The following is a 26,154-nucleotide window of genomic DNA, read 5'->3' as shown; positions in this document are numbered from 1 at the left end:
CGTGCCGCCGGAGGCTCGCTCCCGCTGTATTCAGTCACAGCGGGAGTCGGGCCAGGGGAGGAGCGGCGGCGATCGCCGCTGCTCTTCCCCGATCGTCGGGGATCTAGTGTGGAGATCCGCCCGCTTGTGTAAACACAAGCGGGCTGATCTCCTAAGTGGCAGGCAGGGTCAGATTGCAGGGTTCAGCATAGCTGAACCCTGGATCTGTCCCTGTGTCACTCAGTCACCTCCCCCCCACACATGTCAGTAAGCACCAGGCATACATTAACCCCTCCCTCTCCAATAAAATTAACCCCTTCCCTGCCAGTGTCATTTTTACAGTAACAGTGCATATATATAGCACTGATTACTGCAGTAATGTCACTGGTAACCCCAAAAGTGTCAAAAATGTCAGTCAAGGGTCTGATCTGTCCGCCGCAATGTCGCAGTCCCGCAAAAAAAATCGCAGATCGCCGCCATTACTCGTTAAAAAAAAACACCAAAAATGACAGAAATCTTTCCCTTAGTTAGTAAACGCAATAACTTTTGCGCAAACCAATCAAAATACGCTTATTGTGATTTTTTTTTACCAAACATAGGTAGCAGAAAACAAATTGGCCAAAAATTTAAAAAAATTTTGATTTTTACATTTTTTGGGGGGGAATTTCATATAAAAAAATGTGAAAAATATTGTTGTTTTTTCAAAACTTACGCTCTTTTTTTGTTTATAGCGCAAAAAATAAAAATCACACAGGTGATCAAATACCACCAAAAGAAAGCTCTGTTTGTGGGAAAAAAGGACGTAAATTTCGTTTTGGTATGGCGTCGCACGACCGCGCAATTTTCTGTTAAAGTCGCACAGCGCCGAATCGCAAAAAGTGGCCCAGACGTAAGACAGCAAAATCCTCTAGTGGTAAAGTGGTTAAATAGCCTGGCGGGCCAGATTCAGCACCCGGGCCTTGTGCTTGACACCCATGCTCTAGAGGCACAGGATCTCCAAGAGCCTTTCTGTCCTCCTCTCTGCCACCTGCTTAGATGGTGTGGGGGATTGGACATGAGCCTCGAAGCCCAAGATCTAGCGGAGGAGTTCTGTCCTCCTTTCTGCTACTGACTGCTGAGACGGTGTGGGGGATTGGACATGAACCTCTGTGCGGCTGCACAGAGAAGCCCAAGATCTAGTGGCGGAGTTCTGTCCTCCTCTCTGATGCCGACTGCAGAAACATAGTGGGGACAGAAATGAGGGGGGTACAATAGCTGCAGGAGAGGCGTGAGGGCCACATTAAATGGCCTGGCGGGCCAGATTCAGCCCCCCGGGCCTTGTGTTTAACACCCACGCTCTAGAGCAGTGATGGCGAACCTTGGCACCCCAGATGTTTTGGGACTACATTTCCCATGATGCTCAACTACACTGCAGAGTGCATAAGTATTATGGGAAATGCAGTTTCAAAACATCTGGGGTGCCAAGGTTCACGGTTCACCATCACTGCTCTAGAGGGTAAGGGGTTAATCAGAGGTAGGTAAGAATGGTTAGTCTTGCTCCAGAGGCAAACTTCTATGGCTTTGTATAAGAAAAGCATCTGCCTTGTTAAATGTTTTCATATTCATACCATTGGATATCATAAGGATCAGTGTCGTAGTACCCATAAGGAAACAGACGGACACACAAAAAAAAAAAAACGTTCTGATTCTTATTCTTTTTTGTAATTCAATGAACTTTCTAACCTGTTGTAATGATGTTCATTAGCATTCTTCTTTTATTACCCAAATGCAAAGTGTTTCATGAACACATCGGTTGCAGGCTTCATTTTACGAATGGGGGAGGGCCAGTCTTGTAATTATCCTACTGGAAACATTTTAATTAACCAGATCAGCATGACTTGATAAGTGCAATGAAAGTGCAGAGTAATTTTAGACTCTTTGGAATGTGTCAGGTAAAAAAAAAAAAAAAAAGGACTATTCTATTTAATTTTTTTTGTTTGTTTTTATCTTGTTTCCTTTGCTATTAATTTTCTTCTGTTCTTTTCAAAAGAAGAATTCGACTGAACAATAGTCACAGCTAAAATGGCCACAAAACCCATTATTATTTTTGTAAACATTAACCACTTAAGCCCCGGAAGATTTTACCCCCTTCCTGACCAGGGCCTATTTTGCGATTCGGCACTGCATGATTTTAACGGACAATTGCGCGGTCGTGTGGCGCTGTAACCAAACGAATTTGACGACCTTTTTTTCCCACAAACAGAGCTTTCTTTTGGTGGTATTTGATCACCTGTGCGATTTTTTGATCATGCGCTATAAACAAAAAAAAAAATTTTGCAAAAATAACAATATTTTTCACATTTTTTTATATTAAATTCCCCCCCCAAAAATTGTAAAAATCAAATTTTTTTAACATTTTAGGGCTCTTTCACACGGGCGATCCGATCAGATCCGCCTGTCAGTTTTTTAGGCGGATCTGATCGGATCCTCCATGCAGCTCTATGGGGCAGCGGGTGTCAGCGGAGACACCTCCGCTGACACCCGCTGCCATCCGTATCCGATCCTGTCCGTGAAATCTGGAAGGATGGAAACCCTATTTTTCCATTCGTTCAGTAATCGGATCGGATCCGATCCCCCATAGAGGGCAGCAGGGGCTGAGACACCTCCCTCTCTGCACTGCAAGCGGAGACGGAGCTGTCATCCGCCGGCTCAGCGGGGATCGCGGATCGATCCCCGCTGAGCAACACGGATCCGCCTACAGAGGCGGACCGTGTAAAAGAGCCCTTAGGCCAATTTGTTTTATGCTACCTATGTTTGCTAAAAAAAATAGCAAAAAGCCTATTTTGATTGGTTTTCGCAAAAGTTATTGCGTTTACTAACTAAGGAAAAGATTTTTGTCATTTTTGTTGTTTTTTTTTTTAACGAGTAAGGGCTCTTTCACACGGAGCGGACCGCATTGTGATCCGCTCCGGCACTTTTTTTTTTTTTTCCATGGAGCGGATGACACTTGTGTCATCCACTCCGTATGTCCGCATATCATCCCATCCGTTTGCGGATGATATACGGACATAATGTAAGTCTATGGACATTGCGGATGTCAGCGGATGACACCGCTGACATCCGATTTTGCTTCCTTTCCGTTTTTTGAATGGAGAAAAAATAGAGTTTTGTTCCGTTCCAAATAACGGAACAGAACTGAAAGGAAGAAAATCGGATGTCAGCGGATGATATTCTGCTGACATCCGCAATGCCATTGACTTACATTATGTCCGCAAAAAAATAGGATGATTTGCGGACATACGGAGCGCCCGTGTGAAAGGGCCCAAATGGAGGCGATCTGTGATTTTTTTTGCGGGACTGCGACATTGCGGCGGACAGATCGGACCCTTGACTGACATTTTTGACACTTTTGGGGTTACCAGTGACATTACTACAGTAATCAGTGCTATACATATGCACTGTTACTGCAAAAATTACACTGGCAGTGAAGGAGTTAACTCTATTGGAGAGGGAGGGGCTAAGTGTGTCCCTAGGGGCGTGTTTCTAACTGTGATTGGCTGTGGCTACTAGTGTAAGAACAGAGATCCATGGTCCTACATAGTAGAACCATATGATCTCCATTCTTACACAGGGGAGAATGACAGGCGGCTTTGTTTACATTAGCCGCCTGCCTTTCTTCCGGTGTAACGGACGATCGCGAGTGCCCGGCGGACATCGGGTCTGCCAGGCACACGCGCGGGGGGGTCCATGACCGCGCGGGAAAGGGAGCGCGCCTCCAGCGGCGCGCGCTCGCTCCCTAGAGCCTCACAGGCTAGCGACGTAGTACTACGTTGCCTTTCCCTATGAGGGGCTGACCGCCGCAGTAAATAGTCGTGCGGCGGTCGGCAAGCGGTTAAAAACTTTTCAAAAAAACTCACACTTAGTCCCGGTTCACACATATGCAATGCGGGAACCCTATGAATCCACTGCGGGTTCCCGCATCGCATTCAACTCGCAGGAAGTTCACACTGCCATATGCAAATTGCTGGGGGTGTCAATATAGAGTTAACGACACCCCCAGATCAGTTAGCATATCACAGTATGAACTGTCAGTTCGAACATAAATCGGATCGCATAGCTGTGAACACTCATGCGATCTGATTCTGCTGTGGACCCAAAAAAGGGTCCTGTGTTGAGTTGAGTCCAAATGCAATGCAAATTAAGCCATACAATCTGTATGGCTGAATTTACATCGCACAGACAGTGATTTGCAGAGCAGTGCGCTGTGAATCACATGCGATGTCTGACATTGCATATATGTGAACTGGCGCAGGGTATTGAGTCCCTGACAGCTTCTCTGTTTTACTAAAAAAACAAAAAAAAAAAAAAAACCCCAGTGTGTATAGTGCTCAGTAGTTCAAGCTGAAATTTGAAACAGAAAATATGTCACCAGTACACCAGGGATCTCTGTATACAAACATGCGCCTGCACAATCACAAAAGGTGTCTATACTATTTGTTGTATCATGTGATGTATATTATTGATTGCTGCTACCACTTATAAGTGTTCCACATACCTCCTGCTAATCTTTAAAAATCACAATAGTGTAGCACCATCTTACACGTATCCCAAAAAGAGAGGACAAGTCAATGCACAAACATATAAATAATGCAGATGAAAAAAAAAAATAAGAACATGAGGAATAATAAAAAATATTTTCCTATATGCTGCAGTCTCTTGTGTGTTTGTGCCCTACAATTTCAGTTCTTTTCAAGTGAATATACTTCCACTCATGTGAGGATCACCATATGCCACCACCATAACCAACATACACTATATTACCAAATGTATTGGGATGCCTGCCTTTACAAGCACATGCCCTTTAATGGTATCCCAGTCTTAGTCTGTAGGGTAGTTGGTCCAAAAAAAACATTGATGAGGGAGTTTGGGGTGGAGGAACTTGACTGGCCTGTACAGAGTTCTGACTTCAACCTGATAAAACACCTTTGGGATGAATTAGAGCTGGGACTGCGAGCCAGGTCTTCTCGTCCACATCAGTGCCTGACCTCACAAATGCGCTTCTGAAAGAATGGTCAAACACTCCCATAGACACACTCAGGACTCTGTGCAGGCCAGTCAAGTTCCTCCACCCCAAACTCGCTCATCCATGTCTTTATAGACCTTGCTTTGTGCACTGGTGCGCAGTCATGTTGGAACAGGAAGGGACCATCCCCAAACTGTTCCCACAAAGACCCAAACTGTTCCCACAAAGACCCAAACTGTTCCCACAAAGATGGGAACATAAAATTGTCCAAAATATCTTGGTATGATGATGCCTTGGCCCCTTCACTGGAATTAAGGGGCCAAGCCCAAACCCTGAAAAAAAACCCAACACCATAATCCCCCCTACACCAAATGAATTGGACCAGTGCACAAAGCAAGGTCCATAAAGACCTGGATGAGCAAGTTTGGGGTGGAGAAACCTGACTGGCCTGCACAGAGTCCTGACCCCAACCCGATAGAACACCTTTGGGAAGAATTTGAGTGGAGACTGCGAGCCAGAGCTTCTCGTCCATCATCAGTGCCTGACCTCACAAATGTGCTTCTGGAAGAATGGTCAAACATTCCCATAGACACACTCCTAAACCTTGTGGACAGCCTTCTCAGAAGAGTTGAAGCTGTTATAGCTGTAAAGGGTGGGCCAACTCAATATTGAACCCTACGGACTAAGACTGGGATGCCATTAAATTTCATGTGTGTTTAAAGGCAGGCGTCCCAATACTTTTGATACTATAGTGTATATTCACCTTCTATATCAGTCCTATAGATTATAATAGGCATCAGTAGTAATGTAAAGTTTGAGTAGGGTAAGAACAAGCAGGAGTATATATATCAGACCTGCTAATTAAAATGTTGGGATTACCTTCTGTGGAGACGGGTAAACATATCGCTTGCAAGAGCACCATTCAGACATAAATAATAATTGGTGGTAATCATATTCATTTTATTAATAATTACATACCAAATGTATGTCCTTGTCGGTTATATACAATGTGTGTAGGGTAAGAATAAGTAGAAGCATATGTATCAGAACCGCTAATTAAAACAGCGGGATTAGCTTTTGTGGAGATGACACATTACCGATCATAGAAACTATCCAGGCAAAATGGCGCTGGCAGTCTCCATGGTAGCAAATAAACATCTGTAAGGTTCTGGCACTCTCAGTGCCTCCTATCACATCATTTCCGGGTGCTTTCCATCTACCTAGATAGATGAAGCACATATAGGTGTGTTTCCCTTTAAGAGTGCTGACATCATCATGAGGCGCCGGACTGAACAGCTATTTAAATCACCAGCTTTCACTCACATGTGTTCGTTCAACCTGCTTTGTGCCTTGATGCTAACCTGTCTTGAAGCTCTCATGCTTGCAAGCATACCTCGCTGTCGGAACCACGCTGCGCTGATCCCTGTATCCCGCTACCGGATCATCCGCTCTTGCTGAACCTCTCCTCTGCTACATTGCTACTAGTGATAAGTACCCCACAGGGGAAACCTCTATAACCTTCATACTAAAGCTTACACTATCTAGCTCTGCATACTAAGGACTATTATTACATCTGCATTATCTAAGATTGCTAGCTCTTGAGCCTACTACCATCTGCTCTTGCACTGGGTTGGTCTCTCCTGTATGTTCACCTGCTACTCTATCATCTGCTACCATACATGATTGCTAACCTATCTGCATCCCATCTGCTACTATCTTACTTTCAAGAACATTTCCTTTCAAGTGTCTGTCATCTACCATCTCTACCCAACCTGTCTCTTCAGCCTATTATCACTGTGTTACTATATACATAAGTCACTCTAGGAACATCTTATTGAGTGTGTGTATTTACTTGCTGAATTGAGATCATCCACACATGATGAGTCTTTGGGAGTTGGGATTGGTGTCTCAGCGTTTCTCTACATGACTACTGAAGTGGAATATTTCTGCAGCTGTAAATCCACATCATACATAAAACGCAGGAGCGTTACAACATCTGAGTCTATAAATCCAACAGACATCACAGCCCTCTGATGAAGCCACACTATTGGTGAAATGCGTAAGGGGCGGAGCTGGTGACAGTACACAGTTATTGTATGTTGGGAGCCTGGCCTTATGAACATCTTAACCACTTCTGGACAAAAAGGCTTTACCCCCCTTCATGACCAGGCCATTTTTTACGATACGGCACTGCGTTATTTTACCTGACATTTGCACGGTCATGCGACGCTGTACCCAAATAAAATCGATGTCCCTTTTTTCCCCACAAATAGAGCTCTCTTTTGGTATTTGATCACCTCTGCGGTTTTTATTTTTTGCGCTATAAACAAAAAAAGACTGAAAAGTTTGAAAAAAACAAAACAAAAATATATTTTTTTACTTTCTGCTATGAAACACAGCCAATAAAAACATTTAAAAAATCTAAAATTGTCATCAATTTAGGCCAATATGTATTCTGCCACATATTTTTGGTAATAGGAGTAAATTGATTAATTTTCTCAAAAGTTATCGCATCTACAAACTTTGGGATAGATTTAAGGGACTTTTTTTTTTTTTTTTATATTTCTTTCTAATAATGGTGGTGATCAGCGATTTTTAATGGGACTGCAGCATTGCGGCAGACAAATTTGACACTGGGTGACACTATTTGGGACCAGTGACACCAATACAGTGATCAGTGCTAAAAATATGCACTGTCACTGTATAAATGACACTGGCAGGGAAGGGGTAACATCAGGGGCGATCAAAGGGTTATGTGTATTCCCTATCAGTGCTTTCTAACTGTGGGGGTTGTGCTTTCACTAAAGGAAAACAGAGATCTGTGTTTCTGCTTAGCAGGAACACAAGATCTCCATTTTCCTCTCTGGCAGATTAGCAGTCTGCCTTGTTTACATAGGCACGCCGCCGTTTTGTCCATCTCCAAATAATTGCCGGGAACCCGCTGATTGGCTCCCGCTGTGTTCAATCACAGCTAAAGCAGGTTCCCAGCGGTGCGCCCCAGTGGCGATGCAGGAAATCACGTACAGGTACATGATTTTACACTTATGGGCCGCCCTGCCACAGTAAATGTACATGGGGCGCTCCTGAGGTGGGTAAGGAGCAGTGAAGGGAAACCTTCAGGAAGAGTGGACCCCCACCAGGAGAAAAAGGAGAGGAGTGAGCTTGCTCTAAAAGGGGAGGGTTTGACTTATTATAATCTATAGGTCTAATATAGAAGGTGGTGGCGTGTGGTGATCCTCACATGAGTGGAAGTTTATTAGAAATGTGCGATTTGTTTCATTCGGAATAAATATTCAGACAAATTTTTCCAAATACCAGAATTGCAGTAAAAATGAAGTTTACCGAATGCTCCGAATAACTAAACGAAATTTGTTCAAATTTCGGAAAATCAAATTAAAATTTGAATCAAATTTTACATCGAATTCCAGTCGAATTTGAACTGTAAACATATTTCTGAAAATCAAAGACTGTGCGTGTTATTTGAGTATCATTTCGAAATAATTCTGTTTTTCTTAAGCCAAAAGTGATTTAAAGAGTCATTGTAATCATTTGATGAAGATTTTTCTCTTGAATGGAAGAAAAAAAAAATCTAAAGTTTTCAATTCGATGATTCAAAATGTATCGATTCGAACGATTCGAATTGAAAAAAATCCATTAATTCGAAGAAAAAGAAAAAAAAAGAAAAAAAAAAGGAATTCTGAGTATGAGTTACAAATACAGAATATGAATTGCAGAAACATCCGTATTTAACGCAACTAAATAACTAGATTAACGAATATATATGAAATGAAACACATTTTTTCGCCATTTAAAGTGGCATCTAAAGTTTATTCAGTTGAAGAGTTGTGGAGCACAAACACACAAGAGACTACAAAATAGAGAAAAAAAATGTGTGTATATATATATATATATATATATATATATATATATATATATATATATATATATATATATATATATATATATATATATATATATATATATATATATATATATTTTTTTTTTTTTTTTTTTAATTTCTTTATCTTTTTTTTTTTTTTTTTTAATCTTTACTATTTATTTGTTTGTGTATTGCCTTGTCCATTATTTATGGCATATTTGTAAGGCGGCACTACACAATTTTGATTTGTAAAGACACCAGGGATCTCCAGAATGGGTCCAAATCTTTATTCGGTTTACATCTTATTTAGAGAAGCAATCTTTTAATGCATTAAATGTTTATTTGTATAACCAAAAATGTATATAAACAGTAAAACACTCAAAAAAAAAAAAAAAATCTTCAGCCTGACACCCCCTCAGAAAGTCCTCTCCTGCACTAGATCACTAGATGGTGCTACTCTTTGGGGTTGAATGACCCCATTCAGTGTCATTCAACCCACTTCCTGTGAGCTCAGGGCATCATGGAAGAACCCCCGGGGCTCACACTCTTATTCTACTATATGCAGACAAGGACAGGAAGGACCCGTAATGTCATGTGCCTGTCATGTGCCTGACCCTTGCAAAAAATGTACCATTTACCATGTAAGAGTCCCTATGAAGGTGGGTCATTTGAACCCTGAGATGGGTTTTAAAAACATATAGCCTTCAAAATAAAATGTAAAATAAAATCGACCCAGAGCTATTATTTTATTTTCTGTTATCCTTTTTTCTGTCCAGGTGAAAAGGTGTCTTACGTGCCCATAGAACATATCATGCTATCAAACAGGGGTGACATGGGGCAGATACTACATATGTATTACCATCCGGTAGTTTTAAGCCTTCTGTATTGCTTGAAAAAAACTGGTATAAACCAAACAACTCTTGTAGTTAAACTGTCACTAAACCCACATCATAAAAAACTATCAATAAATGGTGTATTACATGCTGTTCATACTCACCCAGTCACTATGAGATTACTTTTTTGCAAAAAACCTGGTTGATCCTGCTGTTGCCTATCCCCCCCCCCCCTTCTGTTCATGTCCCCAATGCAAATGGAGATTTTGCAGAGCAGTGTTGGCAGCTCTGCACATGCTCAGTTTTCAGTGAGTTTCTATGCTGAGCATTTCCTCCCTATCACATCTGGGCAGCCCATGTGACTATAGAGCAGGGATATTCAAACTGTGGCCCTCCAGCTGTTTTCACAACTACAACTCCAACGAGGCATAGCAAGACTCTGACAGCCACAAGCATGACACCCAGAGGCAGAGGCATGATGGGACTGTTTTGCAACACCTGGAGGGCCACAGTTTGCATATCCCTGCTATAGAGTTACACTTGTGGGTGTATTCACAGTGGTAAATGACAGCCCACTCTCTCCTTCCTCTTCCTTACCCACTAACCAGCTAAACACAATGGAGGTGGAATATTACATGTCGATTGATGGAGGCTTCACCTCCCTCTTATTCTGAGACACAGGCTGGAGGAGTGTGACACAGCCTGTGACTGGCAGAAATCCGCCCACACCATGTTATTGCCAAAAATTAAAAAAAAATAAAGATTTGATTTCAAATATATATTTATATGAAGATTTAAAACATTTTTTGTATATTATTTATTTTTACTCTGCATTTCAATGGCTTTGTTTATTTTGAACATCTGACCAGCAGCAGAGGACTAGAATTTCCTCCTGCTTATGTTTCCCTGCAGACAGGCTGGGAAAGATCTGGGTCATGTGACAGCTGGATATTGATTAGGAAAAAAGGTACTTATATGGATTTTTTTAAAAAATTTAAATATTTAAGGTGGCATCATTCATACACAGAAATTGAAGGGACCATGTAAATAAACCCCTTTGGCGCTAACGTAACACAAATATGGGGCCCCACTGGCCTGGGCTTTGTTTCTGTGGCACCGCATATTTGCGTACACCCTTTTTGCTGGAAATGCGCTGCACAGCGTGCTCCTAGCACAGAGATTGGGGTCTCACCGAGAGCCCCAGGCCCCGTTCTAACGATCAGGACCCGGTACATCTGATTCCGGGTCACCTGATCGCTGTAATAGCCTCTGATTGGCTATCACAGCGATCAGTCACTGTGAAGCCCGTCCCTGTATTGTCTGTCTTTGTGAATGGATAAGAGAGACACATTGTATTCTCTGTCCTTGCAGAGAGAGAAAAAAAAAGTGTGTGTAGGAAAAAAAAAAAAATACGCCGATCAAGGTTTGATCTAGATCAGGACCAGGGTTAGTGTTTGGGTCAAGGTCACGGTCAAAGGTCAAGGTCAGAGCCAGTCTTTTTTGTACAGGATTTTTTTTTTAAATTAGTGTCAGTGTCGGTATGTTTTAGATAGGATAAATAAAAAAAAAGCAAAATGCACACTATTGCTTCTGCGCCACTAACTAACATACACATATGTGGTATCGCTGTGATCGCCAGGACCAGAAGAATTGATTTTGGGTTGTTTTTTGGTGGTAGGTTATGGTAGTAGCAAGAAATATACAACTATATTTTTAAAAATTATTATTTTTACTATTCGGGACCAGTTTTCCTTTAATAATAATAAAAAAAAAGAAAATCAGGAGATATCCATTACCATTTACCACCAATCAAAAAAGCCCAATTTGTCCTGAAAAAAAAAAAAAAAACAAGGTATAATCCACCTGGATACACAAAGTAATTGTGATGATATGTACGGTTTTACTAACACATGTCAAAGTTGCAAAATTTGTCTTTAGGCATTAACCACTTGCCGACCGGCCGCCGCAGATATACTCCTGGGGGCGCGCCCGCCCCAACTAGGAAGCAGAGAAGCTGATCCACTGGACCGGTGCCTGCGATTGCCGCCGGGCACCCGCGATCGCTCCTCGCTGAGAGAGAATGACGGTCTTCTGTTGTAAACACAGTAGACGGTTGTTTTCTCTGCAATGAACACAGAGCAGCTGTGTTCCTCCTATTTAGGATCACAGGTCTCTGTGTTCATTTCACAAGTCCCTCCCCCATACAGTTAGTAAACACCCCCTAGGCTCACACTTAACCCTTTCATCACCCCTGTGTTAACCCTTTCCCTGCCAGTGTCATTATTACAGTAACAGTGCATATTTTTAACACTGATTGCTGTAGTAATGTCACTGGTCCCCCCCCAAAAAAGTCAGTTAGGGGTCCGATCTGTCAGCCGCAATGTCACAGTCTCGCTAAAAATTGCAGATCTTAGTCATTACTAGTAAAAAAAATAAAATAAAAATTACATAAATCTTTCCCCTAGTTTGTAGACGCGATAACTTTTGCACAGCAATCAAAATACTCTTATTGGGATTTTTTTTTTTTAGCCATAAATATGTAGCGGAATACAAATTGGCCTAAAAGGATTAAAAAATGTGATTTTTTTATTTTATTTCATTGGGAATATCATATAGCAGAAAGTGAAAAATATTGTTTTCTTTTTTCAGAATTGTCGCTCCTTTTTTTTTTATAGCGCAAAAAAACAATTGCAGAGGTGATCAAATACCACCAAAAGAAAGCTCTATTTGTGGGAAAAAAGGACATCAACTTTATTTAGGTACAGCGTCGCACGACCGCGCTATTGTCAGTTAAAGTAACGCAGTGCCGAATTGTAAAAAAATGGCCTGGTCATTAAGGGCAAATCCTTCCAGTCCAGAAGTGGTTATTTGTTTTTATCACAGGCGGGAAGGGGTTAAACAGTGTGTATTTAGTATCACCTTACCAGCAATAAGCCTCAGTGAAGCAGATGGTATATTTTGGTATATTTCCACCACTGTAACGAACCTGCATTCTGTATCAATCAGGCTTAATAAAATACTATTTCAGTCATAGCAATACACAAAACCATCTAATAAGAACACTCAGACCTCCATCTCAGGATATCTGGCCGCCTGTTTCCAAGCAACCAAAGAATTGGAATCAAACATATTTAATGCATGCTTAGGGCTAAACTACACGGGCGATTTTATTTTCAAGCTGGCAAGCGATTTAACCTCTTGTTGCCGGTCACCTCCCTTGCAACATATTTAAATCACTCTTGTGTGAATTGAAGGGTATTGCAACAAATTGGGACCCGACTCCAGAATTTTTATTTTTTTTATTTTAGATAGGGTGATGGAACATCTGTCAAGTTTTAAATAATTTCTTTGGATTCATTCACAGAGGTGTCTAAAATAGGGTGACCAGACGACCCGGACGGAGGACACGGTCCCTGGACAAAGTCTGTCCCTGGTTTTGTCCCCTGATTCAGTCCTGTGCCTAGTGCTCTGTGTATTATGCAGTCCTGTGCCCAGCACCCTGTGTATTATGCAATCCTGTGCCCAGTGCTCTGAGTATTATGTAGTCCTGTACACAGCACTCTGTGTATTATGCAGTCCTGTGCCCAGCGCTGTGTGTTTTATGTAGTTCTGTGCCCAGAGCTCTGTGAATTATGCAGTCCTATGCCCAGTGCTCTGTGTTTTATGTAGTTATGTGCCCAGAGCTCTGTGAATTATGCAGTCCTATGCCCAGTGCTCTGTGTATTATGTAGTCCTGTGCCCAACGCTCTGTTTATTATGCAGTCCTGTGCCCAGCGCTCTGTGTATTATGTAGTCCTGTGCCAGTGATGTGTGTATTATGTAGTCCTGTGCCCAGCACTCTGTGTTTTATGTAGTTCTGTGCCCAGTGCTCTGTGTATTATGTAGTCCTGTGCCCAGCGCTCTGTGTATTATGCAGTCCTGTGCCCATCTCTCTGTGTATTATGCAGTCGTGTGCCCAGCGCTCTGTGTATTATGCAGTCCTATTCCCAACGCTCTGTATATTATGCAGTCCTGTGCCTAGCGCTCTGTGTATTATGTAGTCCTGTGCCTAGCGCTCTGTGTATTATGCAGTTCTGTGCCCAGTGCCCTGTGTATTATGCAATCCTGTGCCCAGTGCTCTGTGTATTATGTAGTCCTGTACCCAGCACTCTGTATTATGCAGCCCTGAGCCCAGCGCTGTGTGTATTATGTAGTCCTGTGCCCAGCACTCTGTGTTATGCAGTCCTGAGCCCAGCGCTCTGTGTATTATGTAGTCCTGTGCCCAGCACTCTGTGTATTATGCAGTCCTGTTCCCAACGCTCTGTATATTATGCAGTCCTGTGCCTAGCGCTCTGTGTATTATGTAGTCCTGTGCCAGTGATGTGTGTATTATGTAGTCCTGTGCCCAGCACTCTGTGTTTTATGTAGTTCTGTGCCCAGTGCTCTGTGTATTATGTAGTCCTGTGCCCAGCGCTCTGAGTGTTATGTAGTCCTGTGCCCAGCGCTCTGTGTATTATGCAGTCGTGTGCCCAGCACTCTGTGTATTATGCAGTCCTGTTCCCAACGCTCTGTATATTATGCAGTCCTGTGCCTAGCGCTCTGTGTATTATGTAGTCATGTGCCTAGCGCTCTGTGTATTATGCAGTTCTGTGCCCAGTGCCCTGTGTATTATGCAATCCTGTGCCCAGCATTCTGTGTATTATGTAGTCCTGTACCCAGCACTCTGTGTATTATGTAGTCCTGTGCCCAGCACTCTGTATTATGCAGCCCTGAGCCCAGCGCTGTGTGTATAATGTAGTCCTGTGCCCAGCACTCTGTGTTATGCAGGCCTGAGCCCAGCGCTCTGTGTATTATGTAGTCCTGTGCCCAGCACTCTGTGTTTTATGTAGTTCTGTTTCCAGCGCTGTGTGATTTATGCAGTCCTATGCCCAGTGCTCTGTGTATTATGCAGTCCTATGCCCAGTGCTCTGTGTATTATGCAGTCCTATGCCCAGTGCTCTGTGTATTATGCAGTCCTGTGTATTATGCAGAGGTCTGAGTTTCAGCTAAGCTGATCCCTGATCTCTCTGTGCCTGTCACAGAACCTCCCCCATACAGTTAGTAAGCATTTTTAGGTGCACATTAACCCCTTTGATCAGCCCCAGTATTAACCCCTTCTCTGTCAGTGTCATTTATACAGTAACAGTGCATAATATTTAGCACTGATTACTGTATTAATGTCACTGGTCCCCAAAAAGTGTCAAAAATGTCAGTTAGGGGCCCAATCTGTCTGCCGCAATGTCGCAGTCCTGCTAAAAATCACTGATTACCGCCATTACTAATAAAAACAAAAAAATAAATAAAAATTACAAAAATCTATCCCGTAGTTTGGAAACGCTATAACTTTTGCGCAAACCAATTAAAACACGCTTTTTGGGATTTTTTTTTAACCAAAAATATGTAGCAGAATACAAATTGGCCTAAACTGATAAAAAAAATTAAATTTTTTAAATTTTTTTAATGGGAATGTTTTATAGCAGAAAGTAAAAAATATGGCGTTTTTTCAAAATAGTCTCTCTTTTTTTATTTATAGCGCAAAATCTAAAAACCGCAGAGGTGATCAAATACCACCAAAAGAAAGCTCTATTTGTGTGAAAAAAAGGACATCAATTGTATTTGGGTACAGTGTCGCACGACCGCGCAATTGTTCGTTAAAATAACGCAGTGGCGAATCGCAAAAAATGGCCTGGTCATTAAGGGGGTAAAACCTTCTGGAGCTGAAGTGGTTAAAAAAACAAAAAAGAGTGCTGCACCCCAGTGATCTCTGATCTCTTCCCTGTTGTTCAGATGGACCTCAGCTCTTTAGAGGTTGCCTACCCCTAGTGTAGAGAATCCCGGCACAAGAAAAGTAAATGTGAAAAGGTTACGTTTAAACCCAACTTTTACTAAAACCTTTTAAATTGTATTGGATAGAACATAAAAGGGCTGGAGCCTCTGTCAGGTGTTTATTGTCATCTGTGTCCCTGTTGGGGGAGATTTTGGGACACAAACTGAGGGGAAAACCCACTAATGAAGACACGGACAAAACCAAACACATGTTTGTATTGTGTCCCAGGGACAGGAAGTGTCCCCAATAAGGCCACAGGCAAAAAACAATTACTGGACAGAATTTTAACACTTTTATGTTCCATCCACAAAAAATAAACAAAAATGGGACAGGAAAAAAAAAAACCCTGTCTATCCAAGTATGGTGTTACCATTATTTTATCCACACAACATACACTATAAAACCAAAAGTATTGGGACTGCCTTCATGTGCACATGAACTTTATTGGCAACCCAGTCTTAGTCCGTAGGTTTCAATGTTTGACCATTTTTCCAGAAGCTCATTTATGCGGTCAGGCACTGTTGTTGGACGAAAAGGCCTGGTTCGCTGTCTCCACTCTAATTTATCCCAAAAGTGTTATATCAGGATGAGGCCTGGACTTCCTCCACCCAATACTCACTCATCCATGCCTTTATGCACCTTGCTTTGTGCACTGGTCCAAATCATTTGGTGGAGGGGGATTATGGTGTGGGGGTGTTTTTCAGGGGTAGGGCATGACCCCTTAGTTCCAGTGAAGGGAACTCTTAAGGCAACAGTATACCAAGACATTTTGGACAATTTCATGCTCCCAACTTTATGGGAACAGTTTGGGGATGGCCCCTTCCTCTTCCAACATGACTGCCCACCAGTGCACAAAGCAAGGTCCATAAAGACATGGATGAGTGAGTTTCGGGTTAGGGAACTTGACTGGCCTGCACAGACTCCTGACCTCAACCCGATAGAATACGAGCAAGCCAGGCCTTCTCGTCCAAAATCAGTGCCTGATCTTAAAGAGTTGAAGCTGTTATAGCTGCAAAGAGTGGGCCAACTCAACATTGAGCCCTACGGACTAAGACTGGGATGCTATTAAAGTTCATGTGCGTGTTTCGGCAGGCATCCCAATACTTTTGGTAATATAGCGTAGAACTTTGTCGTTTCTCTGGTTTAGGAACAATTTATTCCTCTATTCCTATTCAAATAATAGCTGCAGTAGATGATTACCGTCATTTTAGTCTGAACACGATAAACACAGATTGCATTAAGCAGCAAATATAGTACAATTATACAATTTAAACATACTATCTAGTGGTGTTTTGAGTTTATTTCTAAGGTTGGTATGTTCTAGAGAATTAGCTTAATGTTTTAGATGATATCTTTTAAGCTGCATCATTTGAATAACTTGAACGAATAAAATTTAATCTAGAACATTAACATTTAAGTAACTGAATATTCTATTAGTGCATCGAAGGAGGTGCGAGGGGACAGCAACATTGCTTCACTCAGTTCATTCTGTCATGTCACTTCTAGAAGGGGATGTATACCTTTACCTAAGTCGCTAACAAATGCCATTCTATCTGAAGCTTTACAAAAAAAAAGCTTTTATTTTATTGCCCATTAAGGCTTATTTCACACTGATTGCAGTACTTACCACCCTCTGAAATTTGATCCTCACCGGATTGCTTTTTAAAAGGCAGTAGAGCCGCAGTTGGCAGATGTTCAGGAGGCAATCCTGCCATCACCAGAATGTCTGCGTTTTTTTACTCCCGAGAGAGATTTTGTAGTAAAAAAATGCACTGCAACTGGTGATAGGGAGAGGGTAACAAAATATGGCGCTCTGTTACATTGCATACACAGACAGGCATTCTGCCTGTCTCTGTACACTGAGTTAGAATATGTCTAAAAGGCTAAGTTTTTTTTAAATTCCAGCTTTCCTGGGTACCATTAATGGTACCAATATAGCATAAATATATGTATTAATACTCCGTCCTGAATTTTAAAAAAAGAAAAAGTACTTCACTAGCTGACCTTATTAACACACACCCTGCACCTGTTCCCCCCCTCCAGGAGATTGCCCCTCATCCAATTCTGCAGTTACTGCTTTTCCAATGTCAGCTCTGTTCTCACTAAATACACAGCCTGGGTCTTCCTCATATTCTATGTTACCGTCTTACCTTCTTGAATAGATTGTTCATTTGGCAGAGTGTGCAGGAGCAGGAGTGAGTGTGCAGGAGTGATAACAGTCTATGTGGATCAAAGCTGTAGTATTGAAAACAGAAGTGTGTCCCTGGAAGTCTGTAAAGCTCAACATATACTATACCAGGGGTCTCCAAACTTTCTAAGCAAAGGGCCACTTTACTGTTCTTCAGTCTTTAGGGGGGGGGGGGGTGGTCTGGGAGTAGAAAATATCCTGGTGTCCAGTAGGAGTAAACAATGCCCTATCATTGGTGTCAGTGGAAGGAACAGTACCCCAATGTTGGTGTCAGTGGAAGAAATAGAACCACCAACGTTGGTGTCAGTGGAAGGAACAGTACCCCATCCTTGACGCCAGTGGAAAGAATACTACCCCACTGTTGGTGTCAGTGGGAGGAATAGTACCCCATTGTTGGTGTCCGTCGAAGTAATATTACCCCATAGTTGGTGTCCGTGGAAGTGATATTACCCCATCGTTGGTGTCAGTGGAAGGAAAAGTTCCCTATTGTTGGTATCAGTGGGAGAAGTAGTGCCCCATCGTTGGTTTCAATGCAATGAATTCTGCCCCCATCGTTGGTGTCAGTAGGTGGAATTGTGCCCTTTTGTTGGTGTCAGTGAAAGGAATAGTGCTGCAAGGGCCGGACAAAGGCAAGCCATGGGCCGCATCCGGCCCCCGGGCCACAGTTTGAAAACCTCTGCACTATATGATCTGATTGCACAATCTTCTTTAGTTTTACCATCAACTATGTAAAGCAAGGGCCTGCCTGATTGGATACACAGTGACTGGATAGATAGGTAAAAAAAAAGATAAAAAAAACTAAGACTACAAACAAGATTGCTAAAAATTGTGACATTAAAAGAGCATTTATTGCTAGAAAAGGATTATTCAGTGGTGGGGTTACACTTTAATACATGTCATACTCTGTCACATGTTCCATGTTAATGCTCCTCTAGTTGAAGCCTATGACTTCCTTCTTTCATTTTAATCTCTAAAGCTGGTATGTTCCTGCGAGTGCTGAATATTGCCTGGAAAGAATCTAGGTCAGATAGGAGGCCAAGCATATCCCTTATCCTACGATAATATTCAGACAGCATACACGAGCTTGGCCGGGAAGATGATTGAGGTGTGACGGCCTGAATCTCAAGCAATGTGCCAGGAATTGCTGATAACATGCAGATCCTTTCATGCTGAATACTTTGGAGTGCTGAATAGTCCGCATCCTTGTGCAGCCAGGGATGGAAATGGATTTGACCACGGTAACCTAACGTTCAACTTAGCCACTCAAGTGTGTAAAACATTGCGCAAGCTGTCATGAAATGCAGGTTTAAAAGTGACAACTACTTTCTTTCAATACAAGTGTCCATATTAAAGTTCACCTGTCATGTAGCAATGAAAATAAAAATACTTTTATTTGCAAAATTCATGTACACTATTTAAAGGGTCTCCTTCAGACAAAGTGACAGGTGTGCCCCCCCACCACTAAGTTCCTCTGTTAGAGCCAGGAGTCCAAATGGAGTGTAAGCTCTGTGGTTGATGGCATTGGAGCTTGCCCAGGGCTAGTGATTATCCTACTTCCTCACATGACAGTGTTTTGGCCTGATGATTGGTGCTGGGGCCTGACCACCTCCTTCTGGGAGGAAGGGAATAAGGTCACATGCCCCCCTATTCTAGGAAGCACAGGCATTCCCTGAGGGTTCCAAATGGAGCCATAAAGTTATGGGTTAATGATTAGAAGCAGGTAGGAGGTTTTTATTTTAAAAGAACCTGCCACTTTGCCTTCAGTGGACAGAGTGGGCTAGTCTTGCATAGTGACCTGAGTCTCCAGGGTCTTTAAAACCCTTGTAGACCTTTATCTCATCATCCAGGGATGATGGGTTAATGAAGGTGATTCGAAGCAGGTGGGAGGTTTTTATTTTAACCACTTGCCGACCGGTCACGTTTACCAAACTGCGGCAAAGTGGCACGATTCCATCCAGCGACGTAGACCTACGTCGCTGGACTCCTCCCCCTGTAGGCAGCGCTCGCGCGCCTCCGGAGGCGCGCTCCCGCTGTTTTCATTCACAGCGGGAGTCGGGCCAGGGGAGGATCGGCGGCGATCGCAGCTGCTCTTCCCCGATCGTCGGGGGAATCTAGTTTGGAGATCCGCCCGCCTGTGTAAACAGAGCAGGCGGATCTCCTAAGTGACAGGGAGTGACAGATCGCAGTGTTCAGCATAGCTGAACATCCGATCTGTCCCTGACTCACTCAGTCACCCCCCCCCCCACACGTCAGTAAGCACCAGGCATACATTAACCCCTCCCTCTCCAATAAAATTAACCCCTTCCCTGCCAGTGTCATTTTTACAGTAACAGTGCATATTTATAGCAATGATTACTGTAGTAATGTCACTGGTAACCCCAAAAGTGTAAAAAATGTCAGTCAAGGGTCCGATCTGTCCGCCGCAATGTCGCAGTCCCGCAAAAAAAATCGCAGATCGCCGCCATTACTCGTTAAACAAAGAACACCAAAAATGACAGAAATCTTTCCCTTAGTTAGTAAACGCAATAACTTTTGCGCAAACCGATCAAAATACGCTTATTGTGATTTTTTTTGCCAAACATAGGTAGCAGAAAACAAATTGGCCAAAAATTAAAAAAGATTTTGATTTTTACATTTTTTGGGGGGGGGAATTTCATATAAAAAATGTTAAAAATATTGTTATTTTTTCAAAATAAACGCTCTTTTTTTGTTTATAGCGCAAAAAAAGTAAAAATCGCACCGGTGATCAAATACCACCAAAAGAAAGCTCTGTGTGTGTTGGAAAAAAGGATGTAAATTTCGTTTGGGTACGGCGTCGCACGACCGCGCAATTGTCAGTTAAATTCGCACAGCACCGAATCGCAAAAAGTGGCCCAGACGTAAGACAGAAAAATCCTCCGGTGGTAAAGTGGTTAAAAGAACCTGCCACTTTGCCTTCAGTGGACAGAGTGGGCTAGTCTTGCATAGTGACCTGAGTCTCCAGGGTCTTCAAAACCCTTGTAGACCTTTATCTCATCATCCAGGCAGGAAGAGGAGGGGGTCAGATGCTTCCCCATACTAGGAAATGCTGGTATGTCCTGGGGGGCCCAAATGAAATAATGAATTTGCAGGTTGACAAAGGTGGGTATAAGAAGGTGGAGGTTGTTATTTCAAGAGAACCTGTCACTTTTCCCTGAGTGGAAGGTGTGGACCAGCCTTCAACAGTGACCTGAGTCTCCAGGGTCTTTAAAGTCTTATAATCCTTCGAAAGTATGTAAAGGCACATCTACATGCTTGCACATTATGGTTGTGCTGACTTAGCAAGTTTATTTGCTGACATGTCTACTTTAATAACTTTCACTTCTGCTTCAGTGAGAGATTCATTGAAGTGATTGTAAAGGTTTGATTTTTAAAAAATAAAAAATAAACATACTTACCTGCTCTGTGCAAAGGGAATTATTTATTATTATTTCAGGTACTTATATAGCGCTGTCAATTTACGCAGCATTTTACATATACATTGCACATTCACATCAGTCCCTGCCCTCAAGGAGCTTACAATCTAAGGTCCCTAACTCACATACATACACAGTAGGGCCAATTCTTTTTATACAGGATCCAATTAACCTACCGGCATGTCTTTGGAGTGTGGGAGGAAACCGGAGTACCCGGGGGAAATCCACGCAGGCACAGGGAAAACATGCAAACTCCAGGCAGGTAGTGTCGTGGTTGGGATTTGAACCAGCGGCCCTCTTGCTACTAGGTGAAAGTGCTAACCACTAAACCATTGTGCTGCCCAAATTGAGAATTGGGTTGAACCAGGAATTCTCATGGATATGTAAGGGAGTCCTTGAGGGGATATTGCTAATTTTCTTTAAGCAGTTCTCTGTGTAACCTGCATGCTCTGTGATTGGTGGATTTCCCCAGTCAAATCAGAGTGCATTTGTGTTCATGGAGGAATGTGGTGTAGTTCATTGTAGGCATGGAGGGAGAAAGGTGGTGTTCTCAGTTTCTTCTGGGTAGTCCATACATAAGAATATGCCATGTAGGTGAGCCCTGGGTTCCTCCAGCCAGAAAGAGCATTGCACAACTGGCTGTGCTCCTCTCCATGGCTGGTTAATGTGTCCTTTTTATTGAGTAAAGGCTGCTGTTTATTCTGTACAAAATAAAACAAAGTTCCAGTAAAGAATGTTTAACCACTTAAGCCCCGGAAGATTTTACCCCCTTCCTGACCAGGGGGCATTTTGCGATTCGGCACTGCATGACTTTAACGGACAATTGCGCTGTCGTGCGACGCTGTACCTAAACGAATTTGGCGTCCTTTTTTTCCCACAAACAGAGCTTTCTTTTGGGTGTATTTGATCACCTGTGCGATTTTTTGATCATGCGCTATAAACAAAAAAAGAGCGTACATTTTGCAAAAATAACAATATTTTTCACTTTTTTTTATATGAAATTCCCCCCCAAAAAAATGTAAAAATCAAAATTTTTTAACATTTTCGGCCAATTTGTTTTATGCTACCTATGTTTGGTAAAAAAAATCGCAAAAAGCGTATTTTGATTGGTTTGCGTAAACGTTATCGCGTTTACTATCAAAGGCAAAGATTTTTGTCATTTTTGTTGTTTTTTTTTTTAACGCGTAATGGCGGCGATTTTTTTTGCGGTACTGCGACATTGCGGCGGACAGATCGAACCCTTGACTGACATTTTTGACACTTTTGGGGTTACCAGTGACATTACTGCAGTAATCAGTGCTATACATATGCACTGTTACTGTAAAAATACACTGGTAGTGAAGGGGTTAACTTTATTTGGGAGGGAGGGGCTGTGTGTGTGTCCCTAGGGGCGTGCTTTCTACTGTGATTGGCTGTGGCTTGAGCTGTAAGGACACTGATCAACGGATCTACATAGTAGATCCGTGTGATCAGTGTTTTTACACCGAGGAGAATGACAGGCAGCTTGTTTACACAAGCCGCCTGCCTTTCTCCCTCTCCCCCGCCGATCGCAGAGTGGCCGGCGGACATCGGGTCCGCCGGTCACACGCGCGGGGGGGTCCGTGACCACGCGGGAGCGGGAGCGCGCTTCCGGGGGCGCGCGCTCGCTCCCTAGACCCTCACAAGTAAGCGACGTAGCCCTACGTCAGTTTGCCTGTGAGGGGCTGACCGCCGACGTAGATAGTCGTGCGGCGGTCGGCAAGTGGTTAAAAGGTACCCACAGTTCTGTGGACATTTATTACTCCTTACACACCATAAAAGAACATGTGGTTTGAACAGTGGTGTATTTAGGTTTTGTGCTGCCCTAGGCCTGACTAAACTTGGGCACCCCTAATTTAAATATGACCCACCCCATCCTGTAAAGGCCACACCCTTTCCTGTTTTTGACCCGTCCTGTCATCTGTAAAAAACAAACCACAACCACAGTCTATCAGTGCAGCCTCATCAGTTCCCATAAGTTCAGCTTCATTACTGCCCATGAGTGCAGCCTCATCAGTGCAGCATATCAGTGCAGCCTCATCAGTGGCCATCAGTACAGCCCCATCAGTGGACACCAGTTCAGCCTCTCAGTGCTCATTAGTGCAGCCTATCAGTGCATCATATCAGTGCCCATCAGTGCTGCCTTATCAGTGCAGCCCTATCAGTGCAGCTTATCAGTCCTGCCTCATCAGTGGCCATCAGTGCAGTCTATTAGTGCCCATCAGTGCAACATATCAGTGCCCATCAGGGCAGCATATCAGTGCAGCCCCATCAGATTTTTTGCTGCCCAACTGCAAAGTGCTGCCCTAGGCCTGGGCCTTATTGGCCTAGGCCAGGATACAGCACTGTGTTTGAAGGTAATGCAGTTACTTCAGAAGGGGAAGGGGGTTGACTAAGGCCACAGAATGGTTACGAGTGCTGAGATGGTCATGACCACCGGAGAAGCACCTGGAGCCAGAATACATGGATTTCTTTTGCTTAAACTCCCAAACCAATTATTACTTTAAGCAAAACTCCAATCTACTTTCCTCTTTGACATGACAAAACAGTGTATTTAGAATTTTGAAATCTTAAAGTGGTGTTAGTCCTACCTATTTCATTTCTAATGGATCACAAAGAACACATACCTCTGCTCATCTCCTCTCCCTTCCTCATCTCTATAACCCTTCCCTGTCCACAGGATGTTATCAGCTCACTAGTTAGTGTTGAGTAATTTCAACAGGTATTTTTTGAAGTTTGTACTCCATGCATCTAAAGCAGCCTGTTTGATGCCTTAAAATGTCCCTCTTTCATATACATAGTTACATAGTTAGTGAGGCTGAAAAAAGACACAAGTCCATCCAGTTCAACCTATGTGTGTGTGTTTGCTTTTAACCGTACATTGTATACCCCTGTATGTTGTGGTCTTTAAGGTGTCCATCCAATAGTTTTTTGAAACTATCAATGCTCCCCGCTGATACGACTGCTTGCGGAAGAGAATTCCACATCCTTACCGCTCTTACAGTGAAGAACCCCTTACGCACTTTAAGGTTAAACCGCCTTTCCTCTAGTTTTAGTGAGTGGCCACGTGTCTTATTGTATTCCCTTACTCTGAATAGTTTGTTCCTTATGCTAGGGTCACCAGTACAGTATTTGTACATTGATATCATATCCCCCCTCAAGCGTCTCTTCTCCAGAGAGAACAAGTTCAGTGCTTGTAGTCTTTCCTCATAGCCGATGTCCTCCATTCCCCTAATTATTTTTGTTGCCCTTCTCTGGACTCTTTCCAATTCCAGCACATCCTTCCTGAGGACCGGTGCCCAGAACTGGACAGCATACTCCAGATGTGGCCGGACCAGAGTCTTGTAGAGTGGAAGAATAATCTCTTTATTTCTGGAGTGAATCCCCTTTTTTATACAACCCAGTATTCTGTTGGCTTTGCTTGCAGCGGCTTGGCATTGCATGCCACTTCCAAGCCTGTTGTCTACCAGTACCCCCAGGTCCCTTTCCATCCTAGACTCACCCAGAGGTTCCCCCCCTAGTGAGTAGCTTGCTTTCTGGTTTCTGGCCCCCAAGTGCATTACTTTACATTTTTCTACATTAAATCTCATCTGCCATGTAGTTGCCCACCCCGTTATTTTGTTCAGGTCTGCTTGCAAGATTTCCACATCCTGCATAGAAGATATTGGCATGCCTAATTTAGTATCATCTGCAAATACTGAGATTGTACTAGATATCCCCTCCTCTAGATCATTTATGAATAAATTAAACAGGATTGGTCCCAGGACAGAACCCTGGGGGACCCCACTTTCCACACCCGCCCAATCCGAGTACTCCCCATTAATCACCACCCTCTGTACTCTCCCCTGGAGCCAGTTCTCTATCCAGGTACTCACCTTATGGTCCATACCTACCTTCCTTAGTTTGTACAGTAAGCGTTTGTGGGGAACGGTGTCAAAGGCCTTTGCAAAGTCCAGATACACCACATCCACAGGCTTACCTTTATCTAAGTGGCAGCTCACTTCATCGTAGAAGGTTAATAGATTGGTTTGGCATGAACGATTTTTCATGAATCCATGCTGATTACTACTTATAATACCGTTTTCATTACTAAAGTCTTGTATGTGGTCCCTTATCATCCCCTCCAAAATTTTGCAGACTACAGATGTTAGGCTGACCGGCCTATAGTTACCCGGGATATATCTCGGCCCCTTTTTAAATATTGGTACCACGTTGGCTTTTTTCCAATCAGCTGGCACCATACCCGTCTGTAAACTATCCTTAAAGATCAAGAATAATGGTCTGGCAATCACCTGACTGAGCTCATTTAGAACCCTTGGGTGCAAGCCATCCGGTCCCGGGGATTTATTTATGTTAAGTTTCTCTAGTTTAGCTCTAAGTCTATCCTCTGTTAGCCATGGCGGCACTTCCTGAGGTGTATTATTTAGTTCGGCCTTACAAGCGGGGTTCGTGTAGCCCCCCGATTCCTTTGTGAAGACTGAAGAAAAGAAATTATTTAACACTTCCGCCTTTTCTCTGTCCTCAGTGGCCATTTTTCCTTTATCATCTTTTATGGGGCCAATGTGTTCTGGCCTCGCTTTCTTACTGTTTATATACTTAAAGAATTTCTTGGGGTTCTTTTTACTCTCCTCCGCTATATGTCTCTCGTGTTCTATTTTAGCCGCCCTGATTTCATCTTTACATTTCTTATTACACTCTTTGTAATGCTTAAATGCTGCCAATGACCCCTCAGTCTTGTATTTTTTGAAGGCCTTTTCTTTAGCTCTAATATACATTTTTATGTTGGAGTTTAGCCACCCAGGGTTTAGTTTTGCTCTTTTAAATTTATTTCCCTGTGGAATGCACTGGTCCACCCCCTTGTTAAGTATGCTCTTGAAGCACTCCCATTTTTCCTCCGTGTTCTTTGTTCCCAGGGTTCTATCCCAATTGATATTTTCTAGCAGCGAGCGCAGTTTAGGGAAATTGGCTCTTTTGA

This window comes from Pelophylax lessonae (assembly GCF_965119305.1).
Source record: "Pelophylax lessonae genome assembly, chromosome: 13".
Classification (NCBI taxonomy): Eukaryota; Metazoa; Chordata; class Amphibia; order Anura; family Ranidae; genus Pelophylax; species Pelophylax lessonae.
This window is presented reverse-complemented; position numbering follows the sequence as displayed.